The following is a 22,144-nucleotide window of genomic DNA, read 5'->3' as shown; positions in this document are numbered from 1 at the left end:
AAATAAAAAGAGTGATAACAAAGTAAAAACATTCCAGTTTATAGGCGATTATATATGTTGATTATAATCTCTAGCTATAAGAAATGTCTTTCATTTTCTTGGAGATGCAACATAATTTCATATCTTCTGGCCTTCAAATATTCTACTGCTTTTGGGATGGCATGTTTTGTATGTCTGTTAGGTCCATTGATCTAACATATAGTTTAAGTCAAGTGTTTCCTTACTGATTTTCTGCTGGATGATCTATTCATTAATATAAGTGAGTATTAAAGTCCCCTACTAATATTATATTCCTGTCCCTTTCTCCCTGTAGGTATGTTAATATTTGCTTTATATATTTAGGTGCTTTATATAGGTGCTCCTATGTTGGGTGCATACTTATTTACAAATGGCATATTCTTTTGTTGGATTGACCAATTTATCATTATTTAATGACCTTTTCTTATGTCCATTTAGCTCATGTATATAAAATATCTTGCTGTCATTTTGATAGCATTTTCTCATGGATTCGCTCTTTTAAATTTCATTATATGGTTTATCCTCTTTTAAAGCACTCTAGTTTCTTATCCCATTCCTAATATTCCAACAAAATTTTCCTGCTCTTTTCTCTTGCCCCACATTCTACTTTCATATCTATGCATTATTTTGACCAGTTGAAAAATATAAGCAAATCGAACATTCGCAAAGCCCCTAATCTTTCCTGTTTGGGTCCTAAAATTTAGAGAGTTTTGCTAAAGTTGATATTAGATTTTATAGGTTTCAGGTAATTCTTCAGCTGTTTTTACTTACAGTAGAGAACCACAGCCTAGAGGACTTGTGACATTTATTTTTATCAGGATCCTAATCCTGTTTTAGGATATCTAGTTTGGTTTTTAAATTACTATTATTTTTTATGTTCACCTAAAAAGTAGCATGTATAAGATGCCTAAGATGTAAATACAAATTAACCAGACTCATTTCCAAATGTTATTTGTGAATCATCTGATTATTTTATTGTACTATGTCATATGAAACTTCATTTATTAATTTCTGTAGGTCTGTACAAGGTCTAGGAGACTTAAGCAGAAGTAATATCTAAACAGTTTTGTAGAGGATTTCAAAATGTGTGAATTCACAATGTGTCAGATATCTTTGAGGTTTCATAAAAGTATTTAAAAGTATAGTAATTGTGTCTTAAATTCTTACTGCATGCTAACTACTGTGCTAGGCACATTACATGCATCATTGCATAACTCCTCATTACTACTAATCATTTGTATTATTATCTTTGTTTTCTATAAGCTTTGGAAGTTAAATAAATTGCCCTATATATTAGTCTTCTGTTGTGTAACAAATCATTATAAATTTAGTGGCTTAAAGTAACACCCATTGATTACATCACAGTTATGTAGATCAAAAATCCGGACAAGCTTGATTGTATATTTTACTTAGGGCCTCACAAGGTGGAAATTAAGGTCTTTGCCAGGGTGGGCTCTTATTTTGAAGTTCTGGAAAAATTCCATTACAAAGCTCATTCAGGTTGTGAGATAATTCAGTTCTTTGTGGTTGTAGGAGTGAGGTCCTTGTTTTCCTTGCTAGCTCTCCGCAGGGGCTACACACCTCTCCTAGAAGCCACCAGTACTCCTTGTTACATGGCTCCCTTAATCCTGAGGCCAGCAAAGGCATGTGTAGTCCTTTTCATGACTTGAGTCTTGGCTTAAGTCAGAAAAAGTTCTCCGATTTTAAGGGCTCGTGACATTAGGTTAGTCACCCTCCCCGCACCCTCCCCCCCCCATGCAATCCTCTGTTAAGGTCAACTGTGCCATGTGACATCACATATCCACGGGGTTGGGGAGTGATATATGCATATTTAAGGTGGGATTTTGGGGTGGAGTGTATAATTCTGCTTGCCATGCCCTATTGCTCAAAATAGTGATTGACTGAGTTGGAGCTCAAGCCTGGGTTTGGTTCAGCTGCACAACTTTGTCCCCATACCACGTTTAGCAGAGGGCCTGATTTCATCTACTGGCATTACGAACCCAGCCTTATTGCTACATAGCCAGACTGTGTCGGTACCATACACTGCAGTGGAAAGTACCGCATTAGAGAGTTCCGGCACAAGCTTTACAGACATGCTGGTCCTGCAAAATAGGAGGTCCAGGTGGTTAAGAATCATAGAAATTAGGTATTATTGTGCTCTGCATATTTCTTTCATTTGTGCTTTAATATTGGTTTAGTCCACTGTACTTTTTCTTTCAAGCTTCAGTTTCTCCTGGTTCCCTACCTCCCCTCTGCTTATCTTATGAACACACTAAAGACTTGGTTAACTAAGAGTCATGCTCATTGTGGTTTCTTACAGAAATTTGAGTGCAATCATAGTTTTTCTCCATTATTCATATTTGTTTCAGAGGTAATTGAGTTTAGTGACTATAGTTCCTATAGCAACGTTCTAAGGGAATTGCAAAAAAATAAAGTCAATCATGAAAAATCCCATTCTTGAGCATACCACTCTACCATTAACTAGAAGCCACATGAAATTTTTATGAAGTAAAATATTCAATCTGGTAAACACACACACCTCCCCTCCCCCTGACAGGTGTTAGTTTGGTGATTTATAAATAACATAAGCAAATATGTGGTACATTCTCCTCAAGCTGTTGACTGTAACTTATCTGAGATAACGATTGATTTCTTTGTTGACAGCTTTTGAATCCTTTTACCCCCCATTAAGACAATAAAATAATCTGGTTTTTTTCCTCATGATTTATTAGGTCAAACAGAGCCTCATGGACTGTTATATTAAGGACAACATAGCTTATGTATGAAATAAAGTCTAATCCAGGTTTACTCAGTTATTAGGTAATTAGGGACAAGTCACTAAACATCTCTGAACTTCATTATCCCAACTATTATAAAATGAGCCATTCATTTTAAACACATTTGTGATAGACTTTGGCCAGTTTTCAAATTGATAGAGATGTTTAGTTTATTTTCTTTTGACTTCCTAGAAATTTGTTTGTTGGATCTCAGAGGTACATGGAACAATGTTACAGATGAATGTGTGTGAATATTATAATAAAATTTATTAGAATATACATGGGGCCCACCATTCTTGATCAAGTTATAGATTTCCTTTGCTTTCTTTGCACAGAGAACTCTTTCTTGGGACCCAGTTTTGCACTCTCTGATCCTCTCATTTCTTTTTGTTTTTGTTTTTGTTCATTTCTTTTTCTGCTTTTTCTTCATTCCACCAGAAATGTATTTTATTTTGATTGTTATTTTATCATAGCATAGGCATGATTGTTCTTACTTTAATGAGACATCAATATTTCTGCTACCTAGGATAAATTACCCAAATATTAAAACACAGGCATTATGATAGTAGACCATGGCCAGAGTGGTTATTACACAGTGTCTTAGAAAAAATTGGTTTTTTGCCTTTCCTGAAAAATATGTTGTGTGAAACACTGGTATTGCCACTCTGGTGAGTTTTCCCCCAAATTGATGGCCCAGTTGTGACAAGTCAAAGCATCCATATGATGTTTTCATCTGTTAAAGAAAATTGAATGAGCAGTTAAATTAGAAATGGGGTCTGAGCTACAACTTCTCTCCCTAGAAGGTAGGATATCATGGGCAATATGCACCTAGGGAATGAATTTTCTGGTAATAAAGTGTGGAAAATGGCAACCAAAACAGAACAAAACCATTCATGCTGCCTGCCATTCAGAAGGTAAGGGACCAAAAGAGTTTTCACTATGCAAGAACCTCTGCAACTATATGTTTGCAGTGATGCCTTAGTGCAAGGGGAAACAGCTGTTTATCTGTTTTTCTTTTGGTTTTATTTTCTTTTTACACTGCCATTCTGTCAGTGCGGGGCTTCATAAAGCTGTAGGATTCTGATAGGAAAACTCCCAAGTCCATGTGCTTTGGAAGCCAATGTGTTGATTTTCTAGCTGGATAGCAATATTTTATGATAGCTGGAGGGAGCATGTGACAATGAGTGTTAGAATCAGGAAGCTAATGTCACCAATACCATGTCCGGAAGTGAGCTATCTCCTGTGTTTTATGTGCTTCATTCCACTGAATGAATATTGTATCACTGCTTTTATTTTTTTGTTGTGTGAATATCAGAGACTTGTCAGATGGGTCTGTGTCTGTCGAACACTTGATGGAAAGTACAGCTTCCTGCATGGAGATGGCTTTATGTCTTGGCTATAAAGCAAAGTCCCATAAAATTGGATCGGATGTTGTCTTTATGAGTTGCTGCCCTGTGTGCTATTAAGAAGCTCAGAACTTGAGAGTTTGTTTTAACTCAGAGCTGTGTTTGCCCTGTGTATTCGGACACATCCATCATCTGACCGCTTTCTTCCAACAGAATGCCTGTCCCACCAGCCTTTCTTCTGGGGCTTAATAGTTCTGTTCAACCCATGCATGTTATACATAGGACCAAGTTTTTGGGGGTGTTTTCCTTGGGAATTTGCATTGTCAAGAACCAAACATAATTTATGTTGAATAATTCACCTCTTTAATTACTCTAGGCATGGCTCCTAAGAAGTGCTTAACGCCAGGGAATCCTCAATGAGTATAGAATATTTTGGGGAGATTTTTTAAATTGAAATGAGCAGATTTTTTTTTCTTTTTTTAGAGATGCATCCATAGCATATGGAAGTTCCTAGGCTAGGGGTCAAATCTGAACGGCAGCTGCCAGCCTAGACCACAGCCACAGCAATGCAGGATCTGAGCCACATCTGTGACCTATGCCACACACAGCCCATGGCAATGGTGGATCCTTAATCCATTGATCGGGGCCAGGGATAGAAACCAAGTTCTCATGGATACTAGTTGGGTTCGTTACCACTGAACCACAGTGGGAACTGGGATTGAGCAGGTTTTAAAGCCAGTTCTTCCATAGTAAAACTTTCGTTCTCCACTTAAATTTGGTGGTTAGCTTACCCTGGATTTGTATCCTTACTGCCTGGCATCTGATAATCAGCTCAGCCAGTGTACACCTAATATTCTCCTAAGAATTCTGTAACTGTAAGTGGTCCTGTGTTTACCTTAATTAAGCAGAGTCTGAGAGAGTGCCTCTCCCATCATTGTACATTTTCCTTCTTTCCCCAGAACACCTGCTGATTCTTGCTCTGAACTCTTACATGAGATGCATTGTGAAACATGATTTCTTTCCTTCTTTTTTTTTTTCTTATGAGTTGGCATGTCTAATTAACCTGAGCAAAAAGAAAGAGTGGATATTTTTTAAAGGGTAATAGAAGTCATAGTAATCTTTTGCTTTGCCTGGAAACAGGTTGCCCAGCATCAAAGGAAGCCTAAACTATACAGGTATTTCTTCACATATTCCTTAAAAACAAACCAAAAAAAAAAAGAGAGGTGGCAGTCAAGACAGGTTGTTTCATTTCTTTCATCTTCTTTTCTGCTAATGGTGTTTATTTGATGTAAATATTCAGTTCTAGCACAATAATGGGTGCCCAAGGAATCAAAGTGAAATAACAAGATTCTTAACATATTTTTCATTCTTGTATAACTTGTTTTATATTATTTCTATTGGAAACTGAGAAAACATTTTTTTTTCCAAAGGCAATTTCTCTGTATGGCATTTTACTCTATTATAGGGCCTCATTTTTTTTTTTTTTTCAGATAATAGCACACAGATTCTTCAGGCACTCAAGTTAAGTCATTAATTGCTTGATAAGAGATTGTTAGTGCAAACAGCTTATTCTCTTGATCGATTTTCTACAACTCCCTGACATTGTGACCCATTTTGTTGTTTCTGCACCAGGAATCATTATTTTCCTTTGGCATCATACAGGTTATGAATATCAATTTAATTTACAAATGTATAGCTCATGTTGAAGTAATTTTTTTGCTGAAGAGTGATTCTTCTAGACAGTTGTCAATTTTTTTTTTTTTTTTTTGGTCTTTTTGCCTTTTCTAGGGCCACTCCCGTGGCATATGGAAGTTCCCAGGCTAAGGGTCTAATCAGAGCTGTAGCGGCCGGCCTACGCCAGAGCCACAGCAATGCGGTATCCGAGCTGTGTCTGCAACCTACACCACAGCTCATGGCAACACCAGATCCTTAACCCACTGAGCGAGGCCAGGGACCGAACCCGCAACCTTATGGTTCCTAGTCGGATTCGTTAACCACTGCGCCACAATGGGAACTCCAACAGTTGTTAAAATTTAAGTTTCAACATTAGATATATTTGAAAGGGTATACTCTAGAGATTTTCAATGGAATGATTAATATAAGACTTTTTTTCAGTGTACTTTTCTCCCTTCAGAAATAGTTTCTGCTGAACTGAGAGCTTTTTTTGAACACCTATTAATGTTAACAACAAAGACAAGTTACCTATCGATAAAAGTGAATAACACAATGATACTTAGTTTTGTTTTCCTTACATATACTTTCCTCTTCTTAAATTCAGATCCATGAGAATATGTAAACAACTAAGAAAACGTTAATAATAATGACTCATCCTGAATTTTCTCTGTCAAGTCTAACCTTGGATAATATTGATAATTGAATGCCACAAAAATGTTAATTTTATCTAGTTACCAAGTTTTCCCATCAAGCTTTTGATCAAAACTATTTAAGGTGTAAGATACCAGCTAGAATTTTCTATCAAAAAGTCAGTGCTATTTATCTCGACTTGTCTACAGCACACGTACATAATATACAGTCACACTACAAAATGCATAAACTCTGTGAGAGCAGAGATTTTATCACATTCTGTGCAATGGTAGAAATGCATGTGTGAGTTCACACACACTGGAAAGCCAGCCCTGGACAATTGGGGGAAGGCGAGGAACTCTGTGGTGTAATAGAAACAATGCAGGAACCCAGCACACATTCCCGAACGACTTCTGGCTCACTTTTATCTTATCTGTATGTTAGGACAACATCCTCAAGTTTACTTTCACATTTAGTCTTTGAAATAATAGCTGTGTGCAGGTGGAGAAAGTGATGCTGAAGCAGAAGGATAAGGCTTGTGGCTGGAGAGGGGGTGGTACAAATTTTCTGGGAAAAAAAGCATTGCTCACTTTTCACTTTTACCAATAGGGTTCTAAAGAGGGCTATAACCCAAGCATCCCGGGAAGGGGTTTGTAGAGAGATTGAATAAAGACCAGCTTCAGTAGGCTAGTCAAATACAGAAACAGCATGACTACTAGATAAAGCAAATTGTGTGTGTGTGTGTGTGTGTGTGTGTGTATGGAATACATATACATAAGTGCTCAATAGGAACTTCCATCTTTGTGACTGCTAATTCCACATATATGGAATATGTACATATATGTTCCATATATATGGAATATGTATTCCACATACAATATATATAATATAATATCAAATATATATGGAATATATATATGCGTGTGTGTGTGTGTGTGTGTGTGTGTGTGTGTGTACGGAATCAACAGTCTCAAAAAGGGCTGTGACCCAGACAGAAGTTCCTATTGGGCGCATGTGCTGGGGAGGCTGAACAATTTTATTCTGGGATCTCAACTAATTATGACCCAATCCTATACTTATCTGTCTAGTAATTGACATGTGGACTCAGCATGCAATCAAATACAAACTTTCACTCTTGAATAGTCAACAGTATCTCCTGTAAAAGGTTGATTTTTGATGACCAGGAAATGAAACCAATTTATTTAAGGAGAAGGGCCATCTATCAGATTAGAGTAATTGTTTGTCTAAAAGGTAAACAACTGGCTGAGTATTATGCTAGCTGATGTTAAAAAATGAGGTGTGATTTTTTTTTTCTCTTAAGTTATGGATTTAATTACTGACTTAATTCCTGTCAAGGACAATTGTTAGGTAACATCACTGGCTTAGAATCTAAAGTTTTATCCCATTGGACAGAAAAAATATCTGACTCCTCACCTTGGCTTTGAAGGTCACATGCAATCCAGCTCCTACCTGCCTAGTCAAATATATTTTTTTTTGACTTCCTTCAATACTTTCTAGCAAGTGGCTGCTGTTCAGTTTTCTCATACTTGGATGGTATAATTTATGCTGGGTCTATAGTAGCTGGAATATCCTCCTTCCTGTTCAAAAATACTAACCTCGGTTGCCACCATCCATATTTGCAACAGCCTTTATCCATTCTGCTTTATTATTCATTTGTTCATGTATTCACAGTTGCTCCCCAAATCTTATTGAGTACTGTCTGTGTTACAGGTCCTGTCCTCTCCTGAGTATGAACTTTTATCACATGTATAGTCATATCTAAGTAGTTATACTGAGTTTGTATTTTAATGTTTATTTTACCTCTACTATAAAAGTGAATCCGCAATGGCAATAATATTATGTTTTTTTTTTTAAAGGGAAATCATGAAATAGTGTAAGATATGACCAGACAGGGAGTTACAAGGCTGCTACATAGTTCCTGGCTAATTCAAGTTATTAAACTTCTATTGTTTTTTTGCCATGTTAGGCACTATAGGAGGCAGATAAATGTATGTGTTGTGAATATGAATTAAAAATCCTTTTGTGGAGTTCCTGTTGTGGCTCAGTGGTTAACGAATCCGACTGGGAGCCATGAGGTTGCGGGTTCGATTCCTGGCCTTGCTCAGTGGGTTAAGGCTCCGGCGTTGCTTTAAGCTGTGGCATAGGCTGGCAGCTATAGCTACGATTAGACCCCTAGCCTGGGAACCTCCATATGCTGAGGGTGCGGCCCTAAAAAGACAAAAGACAAAAAAAAAAAAAAAAGTCCTTTTATGGAACCAAAAATCTAGAAGAAAGGGATCCTGAGACATTTAGAAGATTTAACGTTTTAGCTTCAGATGATTTTATCTAAATTTTTGAATCTGTGTTTATGTGCCTTTTTCTGAGGAGAGGGTGCGTAGCTTTTAGATGTTAAAGGTGTCACTGGTTGTTAAAATAAAGGCTAAAGAGCTCATGACTTCAACTTGTATTAAACAAGTACCCAGCTAAAGAACAAGAGCTGGGAGTTCCCACTATGGTGCAGCAGGTTAAGGATGTGGTATCACCACAGTTGTTGTGCAGGTCATAGCTGTGGCTTGGAGTCAATCCCTGGCCCGGGAACTTCTATATGCTACACTTGTGTCCTTAAAAAACAACAGCAACAACAACAAGAGCTGTAGAAGCACAGCACTATTCTAGACTGGGTTTAGAAAAAGGTAAAATATTTCTGACTGTGGTTATTTAGGAAAAGGCTTCTTAATAGAGATGCTTTGGAATATATGCCCTGTATCTTTCGGAAAAGTGGGTAGATTATAGGATCTCTGATATTCTTCCCAGTTAGCAATTTGTGTTTTTTTATTTGATCACCAAATACCTATCAAAATGTCAGTCACATCATAGGTACTCAGAAAACATCTGTTAATTAGTCTTGAAATGAAACTTTTTGTTGTCCCCAGTATATCCACTATCTTGAAATTTGAGGATATTACAGTGTTTGATCTCCTATGTCATGAATGAAAGACTTATCAGATATTTATATATTGTTACTCAGTTTCACTTAGCGAAGCAGAGTGTTTAATTCATTATTTCTCCTTTATTTATTCATAGCTTTCATAAATACCTTTGTATTTGTGTTATACTTTCTATTCTCATTAGTCCTTATGCTTTGTGGTGATGGGAAGTATATCAAATCTGCCTGATACTATCCAGCAGCCAGCACATTTCCTTAACCAAAAAGGAACTGAGTAAGTGTTGAATCATAAATGAAAGGATGCATGTCAAGTGCATCCAAACAATCTTTAAGCTTCCTCTTGCAGTATAGCAGAGAGTTTGAAGAACATCAGTAGAAAAAGTGAAATAGCAGATTCAAATCTTGACCCTGCCTTGTTTTCTTTGAGTCACTTTTAGCAAGTTCCTTAAAGTCTTTGTCCTCAACTTCCTCATTGGTAAAGTGTGGTAATGACCATGGCTAGCTCATAGATTTATCTGATTGAATTAATTAAGTGCTTGGAGGGGTTTTGAGCACATCCCGAATAAGAGAGAATCCAGGTTTGTGGGGCCTCCAGCTTTTAGTGTCTGTGACCTTCTTTAAGAAAAAGATTACCACCTACTGAATACAAAATTAGTCAATTAAAACTTTTTTTTGGTATTTGTGCAGGGTGGGAAAAGGCATCGCAAATTAATTATCAAAAAACAAAGAGTACCACAAGCATTACGAAACATTTTCATCACTAATAAACTTCTTGACTGATCTTTATTTTCTTTGTTTCCTACAAATTTTTGTCTGCATACACTTAGATTTCTTCTTTCATGATTTTTAATATTTTCTATAGAGAGAATAGAAAGAAAAGTTACGTTTCTCTAGCAAAGTTGATTAAAATTTGTTTTTATTACTGATGGTTTAGGAAGTATTCATCTACCTCCGGAAGGTGTTGCCGGAAGTACTACATTTCTAACTTCCTTCAAGGCTTCCTGCTCATGTGATCCTTGTTTGGAGGGAAGCCTCAGAGAAATCCAGGGTTTTACTTGGCCTGATCTCAGACAGGCCAGTGCTCTGCAGTGGGTCCAGCCTGGTCAGGTCCTCACTGCACCTCTTGACTCCCCACACCCACCACACCCATCCTTGTGGGCAAGTCCAACCATGCAAGGAGGGAAAATGCACATCAGCGTGTATCTGAATAAAGTATCTAGGTGAAGTAGCCAAGAGCCTGGGATATAGTGGCCCTGAGGCATCAGGCATCAGGCTTGATATTCACATCTTTAGAATCACAGATAAGGTTCAGATTCTCTAGGAAGTCTGCTGGGGTTAGATTGTCCTTGGAGTCCAGCTAGATTGAGGGGAGTGCTGGCAGCCTGCTTGCTACCTGGATCTGCTACGAACCCAGGATGACAACTAGAGGGCAGAGTGTGACCACCAGGCTGGGGCCACCCTCCATGCCCCCACTTTAGGGTTTGGGGCTATTGCTTCTTCACTATGGGCAACGTGAGGTAGAGGCAGAGCCTAAGTGTCACCAATTTCATGACAAACCTGCCTCATGCTAAGTGCTCAGTAAGTTAGCATTTAACCATTACTATTTAGTTTTCTTTTCTTTTTTTCTTTTATCTCTTTTAGGGCTGCACCCGAGGCCTGTGGAGTTTCTCAGGTTAGGGGGCAAATCAGAGCTATAGCCCCTGGCCTACACCACAGCCACAGCAATGTGGATCCGAGCCAAGTCTGTGACCTACACCACAGCTCACAGCAACACTGGATCCTTAACCCACTGAGCAAGGCCAGGAATCAAACCTGCGTCCTCATGGATGCTAGTCAGATTTATTTTTGCTGAGACATGCCGGGAATGCCTATTATTTCATTTTCATTGCCAAATAATTTTTCAGTAAATCCCTAGGAATGTCTTTTTTTGATTTTATGAAGTTTTAAAAATTTTCCATAGTAATTCTCTTTCTCCACTTTATGCCAGACAGGGTAAAAATTCCAGATGACCTCACCCTTTACTAAAATGAATCTTGAAATGGGCTGTTCCAGGGAATATTGAAGTTTAATATTCATAATCATATGAAGATCAAATCATATTGAGATAAAAATGCTGTATTTATGTCATTCTTAAATATCATTTGCAGTGGATAGCCTGCTATGGCCAGATTCTCTTTCAAGAATAAAGAATTTGCTAACCCTGACCAGGGGAGAGCTACTTGCTAGTCTTATATTTTCTTTTTTCTCTTAGGGCTGCACCCGAGGCCTATGGAGTTTAGGCATAGCTATTTGATTTAATTTGATTTCTTTTTTTCTTTTTTAATTTTCTTAAAAAATATTTTATTATAGTTGATTTACAATTTCTGTTAATTTCTGCTCTACAGCAAAGTGACCCAGTCATCCATATATATAAATTCTTTTCGTCACTTTAGCCTCCCTCATGTTCCATCACAAATGATTAGGTATAGTTTCCTGTGCTGTACAGCAGGATCTCATTGCTTATCACTCCAAATGCAATAGTTTGCATTTACTAACCCCAAACTCCCAGTCCCTCCCCCTCCCCCTTGGCAACCACAAGTCCATTCTCCATGTCCATGAGTTTGTTTTTTTTTCTATAGATTGGTTCATTTGTGCCATATATTAGATTCCAGATATAAGTGATATCACATGCTAAGTCTTTATCTGACGGTCCTCTCTGGAAGAAATCTTCCTTGCCCAGGATCACATCCTCTCCAGGGCAATGTGCCTCCAGCCAGTGGACACATTACAGGGAGCCTCTTTTCTCCACCCTGGACAGCTCTGGAGGGCCATCCCAGCTTCAGAGCTTAATGGAGCCCAGAGAGTGACTGAGTGGCCTTAGGCTCCTTCTCTTCCTCCGTAGGGAATCGTACTGAAGACACTTCTCAATATACATCCTGCACATAAATGTCTCCTTCCCAGAGGACTCGCCCTGAGACGTCGTCATTTTCTTTAAGATGGAAAATCTTTTTACTAACGGTTTTTCTGGGGATGAAGCTAGAAATCATATATAAGACATGAAATGTTCACATCTGTTTCAGAAATGTTCAAATTGAAAAAATGTGCTTCCTACATTCAAGGATCTGGGCTGAGTCCACGAGGGGGCTATAATTGCTTGCTGGAAGGTATTTTAGCTCTGACCAATAACCTGAAGCAATTAGAAGCCTTTCCTCAACGCCGTTACCTGAAGGAAGGTTAAAGATGGTTGTTCTTCCCTTTTCTCACTGCAGTTTTCTCTTTACATTCCCCACTTGCTTGATCTCATCTGAACTCATGGTTTTACACCAGTGCATTGTATCTTCAGCCCTGCCATATCTTGAGCTTCTAGTTTGCATCTTCACCTGTCTGCCAGACTGTTTTCTCTGATATGCCACTAGTTTCCTAGACTTAACACATCCAACACTGGGTGAGTCATCTTCCCCTGAAACCAGCCCTGTCTTCTGTCCAGTCTCAGTTAGTAGCCCCACTACTCTGACATTCCAAACCACAAAACCTTTGAGTTGTTCTAGACTCGTCCTCCTCCCTCACTGTACACTCCCAGACAGCCAACAAGACCTGCCAATTTTGCAGAGAAATATCACTCCAACAAGTAATACTATTACCACTTTTCAATTCCTGTTACTACTTCTTTGGTATTGGTCCACCTGTGAACTACGTACTGCAATAACTTTTGACTCATTCCTACTTCAGTCTTACTCCCTTTACATATATTCTCTGCAAGGTGGTCAAGACGATCTAAATCAAATGCAGATTTGATGATGCCATTGTGCTCATGAACTCAGTGAACAGCAAGTGTTCTGGTCAAGCCAGGCTCTTCCACGAATTAACCCATTTATCATTGGCCATACCATGTTCACTCCCTTTCTCCAATGCCCATTACCAACTACTGGGGAGAAATACAGGGTAGAGAATTACTATTGATTGAGCACTTACTTTTCCCCAGGCACTCTGCTATTCGTTTAACATGTGTATTGCATGTAAGCCTCAGGACAATCTTATGGTATAGGGTTAACAGCACTTGGGTGAGCTGCTCAGGTCCCATAGCCAGTACAAGATAGCAGGGATTTGAGACCAGATCTGTAATTTGAGACCAGATTACAAGCCCAAACTCTTCCCTCATATTATGTTCCTGAATTGGCTACATTCCAAAGCCATATTCATGAAAAGTGGAGGCTGTCAGATACCTCGCTGCATGTAAACTCCTGACTGTGACTGTAATTTTCAATAGAAGTGGCTACTTCTACATACATCGAATAAATGTCCAGTCTTTAAAATAAATCACTGTTAACTGAAACATCATTTAAGACTTTCATAGGTAAAAAATTCTGTTTTCTCTAATTCAAGGCAGTGAAGAATGTGGAGATTACACATTCCTATATTCAACTCCATTTTATTAAAGAAAAATTTAAAACCTAAATATAGAAAATAGAAACAATTATTTTTTGCTGTCCTTCTAAAGCAGTATGTATTTGATGACCTCCCTCTTCAAAAAATCAAAATTTATCATGTCCTTTGACATAAGTATCCACTGCAATTAAGTTCTGTAGGCTGAAAAAATTAAGTTCTTTTATTTTTCCGATGGTTTTGAAATACAAAAATGGTTGCTTTATAATATATTTTGTATAACTCTTTAAAGGAAAAAGCAGGATTTAATTAGGTTTTAAACAAGATACTGTAAGAGTATAACCAATATAAGTGCCCTTTTTTTCCATAACAAATTATTAAGTCTAATCCTCCTGTTACATATGATCTAAACCACCCATTGTTTGGTTTAATTAAAAGAACCTCTCCTTGTTACTCTCATCTTATAATCATTGTCTTAACCTTTTAAAACCTTAATTTCTTCACTGTAAAATAAGAGTAATACCTCTTACATAAAGATGTTGAGGACTGAATGTGATATTGCATATGAAATAATGTTGTAAACCTAAAAGCACTCGGTAAACAATACTTATTCTAATTAATATTGCCATCATTAATAATAATTGCATTAAACGTTAACCTTGAGTCCTGGCCAAAGAGAAAGTCATACAGTATTTTACCTTTTCAGACCTTCTTCAAACACAGGGATTCTGCACACACATCTCTAGTAAAGTTACTGGTCCACATACATCTTGGTGCTCCAGATTTTTTGCAAAACTTTAAAATTACCTTGTAATTTCACCCAAAGCCTTTTAAATTTTCTACTTCCTTTTTAGTTGCAGGATCCCACCCTCCATATTGTTCAAAAAACAAGATTTATTCATTTGGGACAAAGCATTACAAAGGGCGATGAGATTGTTAACCAAAGCCCCATGAAGTTCCTTGAGTAAACCATGAGGATTTCATTCCTGGGCTTTTGCACCAGTGGGTCTCCACCCACACAGGATGTTAAATTCTGACCAATGTGATTTTTCATTGCCCTGCCCAACTACCACCAGCTGGTGCAAGTCTAGGACCACTAAGAGCTAGAGCCAGAATGCTCCATGCCAACCAAGGTAGAATTACTACGAAATGGCCTCAAAATCTTCTAACAATTAGTGGTAATGGACACTAGTATTAACGGAAATGAAATTTCTGCAGCTTTGATTGTAATTTGGCAAAAGAACTGACATGGTTTCCTGGGCTGACGGCAAAGACTCTTTAGTTTTCATTAACAGCTTTGGAAGCTCTCAACCTTATCCATTTGGTGTATGTAGTTCTGTGGACCAATAACTTTACTAGAAATGTGTGTGCAGAATCCCTGTGTTTGAAGAAGGTCTGAAAAGGTATAATACTGTATGACTTTCTCTTTGGCCAAGACTCAAGGTTAACATTTAATACAAGTATTATTAATGATGGCATTATTAATTAGAATAAGTATCATTTACCAAGTGCTTTTAGGTTTACAAAATTATTTCATGTGCAATATATCACTTTCGATCCTCAACATCTTTATGTAAGAAGCATTACTCTTATTTTATGGTGAGGAAATTAAGGTTTTGAGACATTAAGTGACTTGCTTCAGGTAAATATCATATACATAGCTTTCAAAAACCTACCTCACAATCTAAGTTGTACAGGGAAAGGAGAGATGCAAGAAGTTGTACAAACTCTTGTGTTTGAGAAGTGGAGGCCTTTTACTATAGGAAGTGTTTGACTCATCCCATGTGAATAATAAACAGCCATGGCTCTTTGATAGTTTAAAAATAGGTCTTTCAAACTGTTCTGACGTGAAACACAACTCAAGTCCTTCCACATACGTTATCTCAGTTGATCCCCACAAAATACCTGTTAGAGACAGGTGGCTGAAACCAATTAGTTACTTTCTGAGAAGGCAAGTATAGGGAAGAAATAAATTGTCTACTTCCTTGTATGTCCTATTTTTGGAGAACTAGGGAAGCAGTGTCCGAACTGTGACTTGTAATTTGCATATGGCAGTGAAAGATCCTCAAAATCAGCATATTTGGTGTGGCCTTCATCCACCTGGGTACCTAGATCCAGGGCTAAAAAAAGACTAAATCTCAGCCCAAAGAGCTCTCAGGGTTTAGGGCTTTTTTTTTTAATCTTGTGACTGCATTGACCTTGTGGCAGCACAGGTATCCTAACCTGATGTCACTACCCAGGAAATACAGGGGTTTTTTTGTTTTGTTTTTAATTATTATAGGACATCATAAAGGAAGTATTATTGGAATCATACCTTGAAGAACGGATAGATTGTCAGATATGCGTAAAAGGAAAGAAAGAACATTCTAGGTGAGGGAAGAGCCTTGAGCAAGGATATACACAAGCCAGCGTAGTGTGTATTCAGAGAAAAGTGAGTCATTTGATAACAGTGTGAAAGTAGTGGTAGTAAGAGTGGACAGAACTGTCACCATTGTATAAAACAGGAATTGGTAAACATTGTTTCTAAGGGGCCAGATGGTCAACATCAGTCTTTGTAAACCTTTTGGTCTCTGTTACAAATACTTAACTCTGTCATTATCATATGAAAACAGCCATAGACAATGAATGAATGGGTATGGCTATAATCCAATACAAGTTTATCAAAGCAGACTGTTGGTGGTTTTGACCCATAGGCTATAGTTTGCTAACCTCTGGCACCTATGGATCTCTTAATCAGTCCCAATTTGAATGGAATTGAGAAAGCAACGTCTTTAATGTCTTAAATTGTCCTGTCATTAAATGTACTGGTTTTTTTTTTTTTTCTGTAATTGCTTTCAAGTTGTTTTCAATTGATATCAGTATTATGAAATTTCTAAGTAAGACAACTCATTAAACACAATCTGTGTCCAATATTAAGGTTAAAAGAAAATCCAATATGAACTACATAATCCTGGGTAACTACTGTGATTTTTTAAAATTACTTCATGTGGAAATAAGATTTGAAATTGGCATATAATTCTCTTATTACATCACATAGCATGTTATTTGGACCTATAAATCACAACAGTTTATCAAAACAATAAAAATAAATGATTAAGATATTTCTTAGTATTTAAAAATATTCTTTCAAACAAGGTCTATAAATTTTATATATATATGTATATTTCAAATGAAACAACTTTGAAGTTCTTGGGAATACTTAGAACAAGACAAATTGCTTAACTATAATAAAATGCTTTCAAAGAAAATCATAACCAATGAAATATCTATACTACCAAGAACAAAGGAAGTTATAAAGTTTAGACATCTTAGTTACCATGACAACTCAGAAGGCATTAACTAAACAGATGGTAGTAGAAAAAATAAATACAGAAACACCTGAGGTAGTTTATCATCTAAGACAGACAATGATGAGGCATCTATGTAGCTAGAGGGAATACACAGTTGATGCTCTTACAACTCTGATCACAATTCTGTGTAGCAATGTTTTCACATGCACTTTTTTTTCATTCAGTGTAAATGTTGTTGAAAAATGTTTTGTGTAAGTATTTTTGAGGAGGGCTAAGTAGTACATTCTCTAGGGCAAATATAGCTTCCCCAGTGTAGGACAACTATGATACTTAACCTACTGCCCAGGAATAGTCAATGGGGTCTACTCCTCTGGGTCAGTTTCCAAAAGCACTTTGTTCAAAAAGACAGGTGAAGGTGAGAAATTCTCCCAAACCATAGTACAAAAGGACAAAGAGTTGGAAATTATGAGAAAGACATAGAAATCCCAATATAGTATCAAAAAGGAACTCCAGAAAGAGAAAAATGACAGGAGAAAATAATCACAAAAATGATAAAAGAAAATTATACAAAATTGGAAAAAAAAACACCAGCATGCATATTGAAAGGGCATAAAAAGAATAAATGAAAAACATGGTTAGTTAAAAAAAAATTTCTAATTCCAAGGTTAAAAACAAATAAAGCAGGCTATTAGCTAGCACTCATGGAGTAAAAGCAAGTTAATAACAAAAATCAGAATGAATCTGACAATGGTACTTATACTACAATAGAACTAAGCCTCAAAGTCTACAGAAATATGAGCTAGAACCTAGAAAGCTATTAGTATTTGAGAAAGAGGGCAAAGACATGCTTTCATACCAGATCCTGGAATGTTTAAGATCACAGAATGTCTATGAAATAATGCTGTGAAAATACATCCCAGGAAAATTAACAAATTATCCAAGAAAAAGAAAGGTGTGGTTAGAAGAAATCATGGAGCATAAAACATATAATATTTATACTTGGGTGTAATAGCAGCATTTTTAAAAGTCCATTTCTTTATCTCATTCATTTATTTTGCAAAAATATGTGATTCTTATGGTTAGAAACTTTGTTTATCTTGTTTATTACTGCACCACCAAAACATAAAAATATGCTAGGTATATAACAAACATATATTACATGTTAATTGGATTTTGTTTTTCTTTTCTTTACAACTACATCGTCCCCCTTCTCACAACTACTGGCCTCTTATCTGCATTTGCCTCCCTATCCAACAAATGTCCCAGCTGGTCACATAGTACCATCCTAAATAGCACCTAATTTTCTTCTACATTTCATCTTTCTGCTACTTTTCTTGTGCCAATTTCAAATTCTAAGCTACAAGTATTGCTAGGAAAATTATGCCATTATAATTTCTTGAGATGCAACCTCTAACGAGCCTACTGTATATTAGCTAAAGATTTCTGGTTCGTTCTGTCATTCTCTACTACACTTTTAAAATCAATTTTTATTGAGGTACAATTTTAAGGTAATAAAATGCACCCATTTTAGGTATATGTTATGCAGAGTTTTGACAACCATACAACCACGATAGAAAACATATCTACAATCACAAAAATTTCTCTCATGTCTCTTTGAAGTCACTCCATTTCCAACCTCAACACCAAGCAATGTCTGCCCTAATATGTACTTTTCCAAATAGCACTGTGGACAGAAAATCACAGATAAACTCCACTTGGTTAATGTTGTGGTAAAAGAAGAGGAAGTAAACTCATGCTAAAAGTATTTTTTTATTTAGTGGAGTTGCAACACATTCATGATGATTGACTGCACAAGTCAAGATACAAGTTCACAACAGGAAAAAATAAAAATAAAAAAGCAACTTAAATATATCATAATTTCCAAACTGAAAAATTAAAATAGACTGGGACAAAGGAAACAAACAATCTAACAGATGGCAATGGTAGGCACAAAAGGAGAAAATTAAAGAAATCACAGTTTAAAAGCACACATGTAAAAAGTAGCAGTAGTAAATCTGAACATACAAGTCCATTCACTCACACATGCAAAGACGTGATAAAGACAGTATTTGCTTACTAAAAGACACTTAGATTGTCTTAGATTTAAAATTAGAGAGGCAAAAAATATATAAATTTTAAAATGTCCTATTTATAAGAAATGGAATAAAAATAGAATGGTACAAAAAGCTTGAAAATGAAAGCACAAAAAATATATGCCAAAAAAAATAGGAGTTTCCATTGTGGCTCAGTGGTAACAAACCCAACTAGTATTCATGAGGATGCGGGATTGATCCCTGGTCCTGCTCAGTGGTTGAGGATCCCATGTTGCCATGAGCTGTGGTATAGGTCACAGACACGACTTGGATCTGGTGTTGCTGTGGCTGTGGTGTGGGCTGGCAGCTGCAGCTCTGATTTGACTTCTAGTCTGGGAACTTCCATATGCCACGAGTGTGGCTCTAAAAAAGAAAGAAAGTAAGTAAAAGAAAAAAGAAAAGAATATATAAGTATAATAATAATAATACCAGAAAATTACAATTCAAGAGAGAAGTTCAATTAGAATTCTAAGCAATACAAGGATAATGCACATGGATAAAAGTTACAACCTACAAGAGGATATAACAACCACGAACCTTTATGCTTCTAACAATATAGCTTCAAATTATATGGAGGAAAATCTAATAGAAAATCAAGGAGTTATTAAAAATGCTTAAATACTGTTCAGAAATTTCTACATAAACAAAAACGAGTAGGGATGTAGTCTGGACATGTGAGTTAACTGGCTCTCAAAAAACAACAGCAGCTACTCTAATTTGCAGCATTTTCCATTTTCTGTTGTATAAATACTTCACCACACTGATTTTAAGCAAACAGTGTTTTAACAACTGGTTCACAAAATGCCTGACTATTTAAACATTGGTTCTCACAAGCCAATTCAATTTTAATGTTGAATTAAAATAATATCAATAACATTGGATTTAAAATCAATAACTAACAAATAAAAAATTTTTAAAAGATCCACTTATAAATGTAAAATTATCCTTTCAAATAATGCTGGTATAAAAGTGAAACTCAATTTGAAAATACACTTCATTTTAAAACAAAACATAAAAAAATTAAAAAATACCGTATTATGATGAAAGCATAGCATAGAGGGTTTTATAGACTTTCATAGGAAATAATTAGAATGAAATACTTTATTCTGCATTAATCTCAAGCATCTATAAAAATAATAAAAAAGAAAACAGAATAAAGTGTTACTAAAGATTAAAAAATAGAAGTTAATGTAGTAGAAAAAAGTAATTAGTAAAACTGAGATACCTCTTTGAAAAACAAATCTGATCAAAACTAAAAAGGAAACATTCAAATTATATACATACATATATGTATATATATTAACATGGAAAATAAGCCATTACTAATATAATTTTTATAAATTATATATTCATGCAAGTCAATTTGAACACTGACTTTCTAAGGAAACTATCAAAATGCATTCACAAAGATGAGGAAAACAAAAATAAAGACTAATCAAAATATATCTAATAAAAAGCCTCTGATTTCTTTATGAATGTTTTTGCCAAACATTCAGGGGATTTACAAATACTTATGGTAATGTAGGATTATTCTAATTCATGGGCACCAAAATCTGATATCAAAACTATGTAATGATATTCCAGGAAAGAAAATTATATAGCAGTCTCTTATAGGAATATAGATGCTAATTTCCAAAATAAAATATTAACAAATTTCACTAGAGAGTTAACAAAATAAAATTAATTAAGGTTTACTCTTGAGAAGATGGTCAACATCAGGAAGTTTATTAGTACATTCATATGTTCGCAGATTTAAAAAGTCATACAGCTGCCTTTGTAGATAGAAAAATATTTGACAAAATTCAACATAACTTCTTAAAACTAAAAAAAAATTTATCCAACTGATAAAGGGTGTCTACTACAAACCTATTCCACTCTGGAGTCATTTGCACTAAGTACAGACACAGAATGAGGAGAGACACACACCCAGGACTGCCAGGCAATAATGATGCAGTCACAACTCCACGAGTTCTAATCCTGGCTCTCATTTATTCTCCAGGTGACTTCAAGACATGTATATACCTAACTTCTCTATTTTTTCCCTCCCAAATCTGCAAAAGGGAAATTATCATAGAATATACCTCATATGTTATTGTGAAGATTATTGTGAAGATTAAATTTTATATTGTGCACAAGGCATAATAAGGATTCACAACATTATCACTTAATGTTACATTTGCATCTCGTCAACAACCTTTGAGAAAAACAGGACAGGCATAATTATGATCAGCATCGTTTCACAAAAGAAGACAATGAAACAGAAAAGTTAAGGAATTTGCCCAACACTACGCAGGATAGGAAGGAACACAGTTGGAGTTTAGTTGTGGTCCCTTCATTCACTAATAGTCATCAAATATTTATTGAGCCCCAACTATGTGTTATTCTTTTTGTAAGGACGCAGCACTGTAAAAAACAAAAATAGGAAGTCCTGACAAAAACAAGCAAAGGAGCAATTATAAAGTGTGCCTGAGAGTGAACTCAGTCACAACAGAGAACAATGAATATAGTATTCACTAAGTTAACCTCTATTTTACCAAGGATGGGCACCTCATCAACAAGGTGACATTAAGTTAAATTGGTGCAACCACTATGGAAAACAGTATGGAGGTACCTTAGAAAACTATACATAGAACTACCATGTGACTCAGCAGTCCCACTGTTGGGCGTATATCTGAACAAAACTTTCCTTGAAAAAGACATGTGTACCCACATGTTCACTGCAGCACTATTCATAATAGCCAAGACATGGAAACAACCCAAATGTCCATCGACAGATTTTTGGATTAGGAAGATGTGGATTACTACTCAGCCATAAAAATAACAGCATTTGCAGCAACATGGATGGAACTAGAGACTCTTATATTGAATGAAGTAAGTCAGAAAGAGAAAGACAAAAACCATATGATATCACTTATATCTGGAATCTAATATATGGCACAAATGAACCTTTCCACAGAAAAGAAAATCATGGACATGGAGAAGAACAGACTTGTGGTTGCCAAGGGGG

General features: G+C 36.2%; 1 protein-coding gene across 7 annotated transcripts in view; it reads left to right on the top strand.

Moving 5' to 3' along the window:
* The window catches only part of IL15 (interleukin 15), a 74,018-nt gene that overhangs the window by 38,721 nt on the left and 13,153 nt on the right, over positions 1-22,144 (top strand). The gene's annotated exons all lie outside the window — the stretch shown is intronic.

Source organism: Sus scrofa, chromosome 8, assembly GCF_000003025.6.
Source record: "Sus scrofa isolate TJ Tabasco breed Duroc chromosome 8, Sscrofa11.1, whole genome shotgun sequence".
Taxonomy (NCBI): domain Eukaryota; kingdom Metazoa; phylum Chordata; class Mammalia; order Artiodactyla; family Suidae; genus Sus; species Sus scrofa.
The sequence above is the reverse complement of the archived record's forward strand: the minus strand, read 5'-3'. Positions and strand labels throughout refer to the sequence as shown.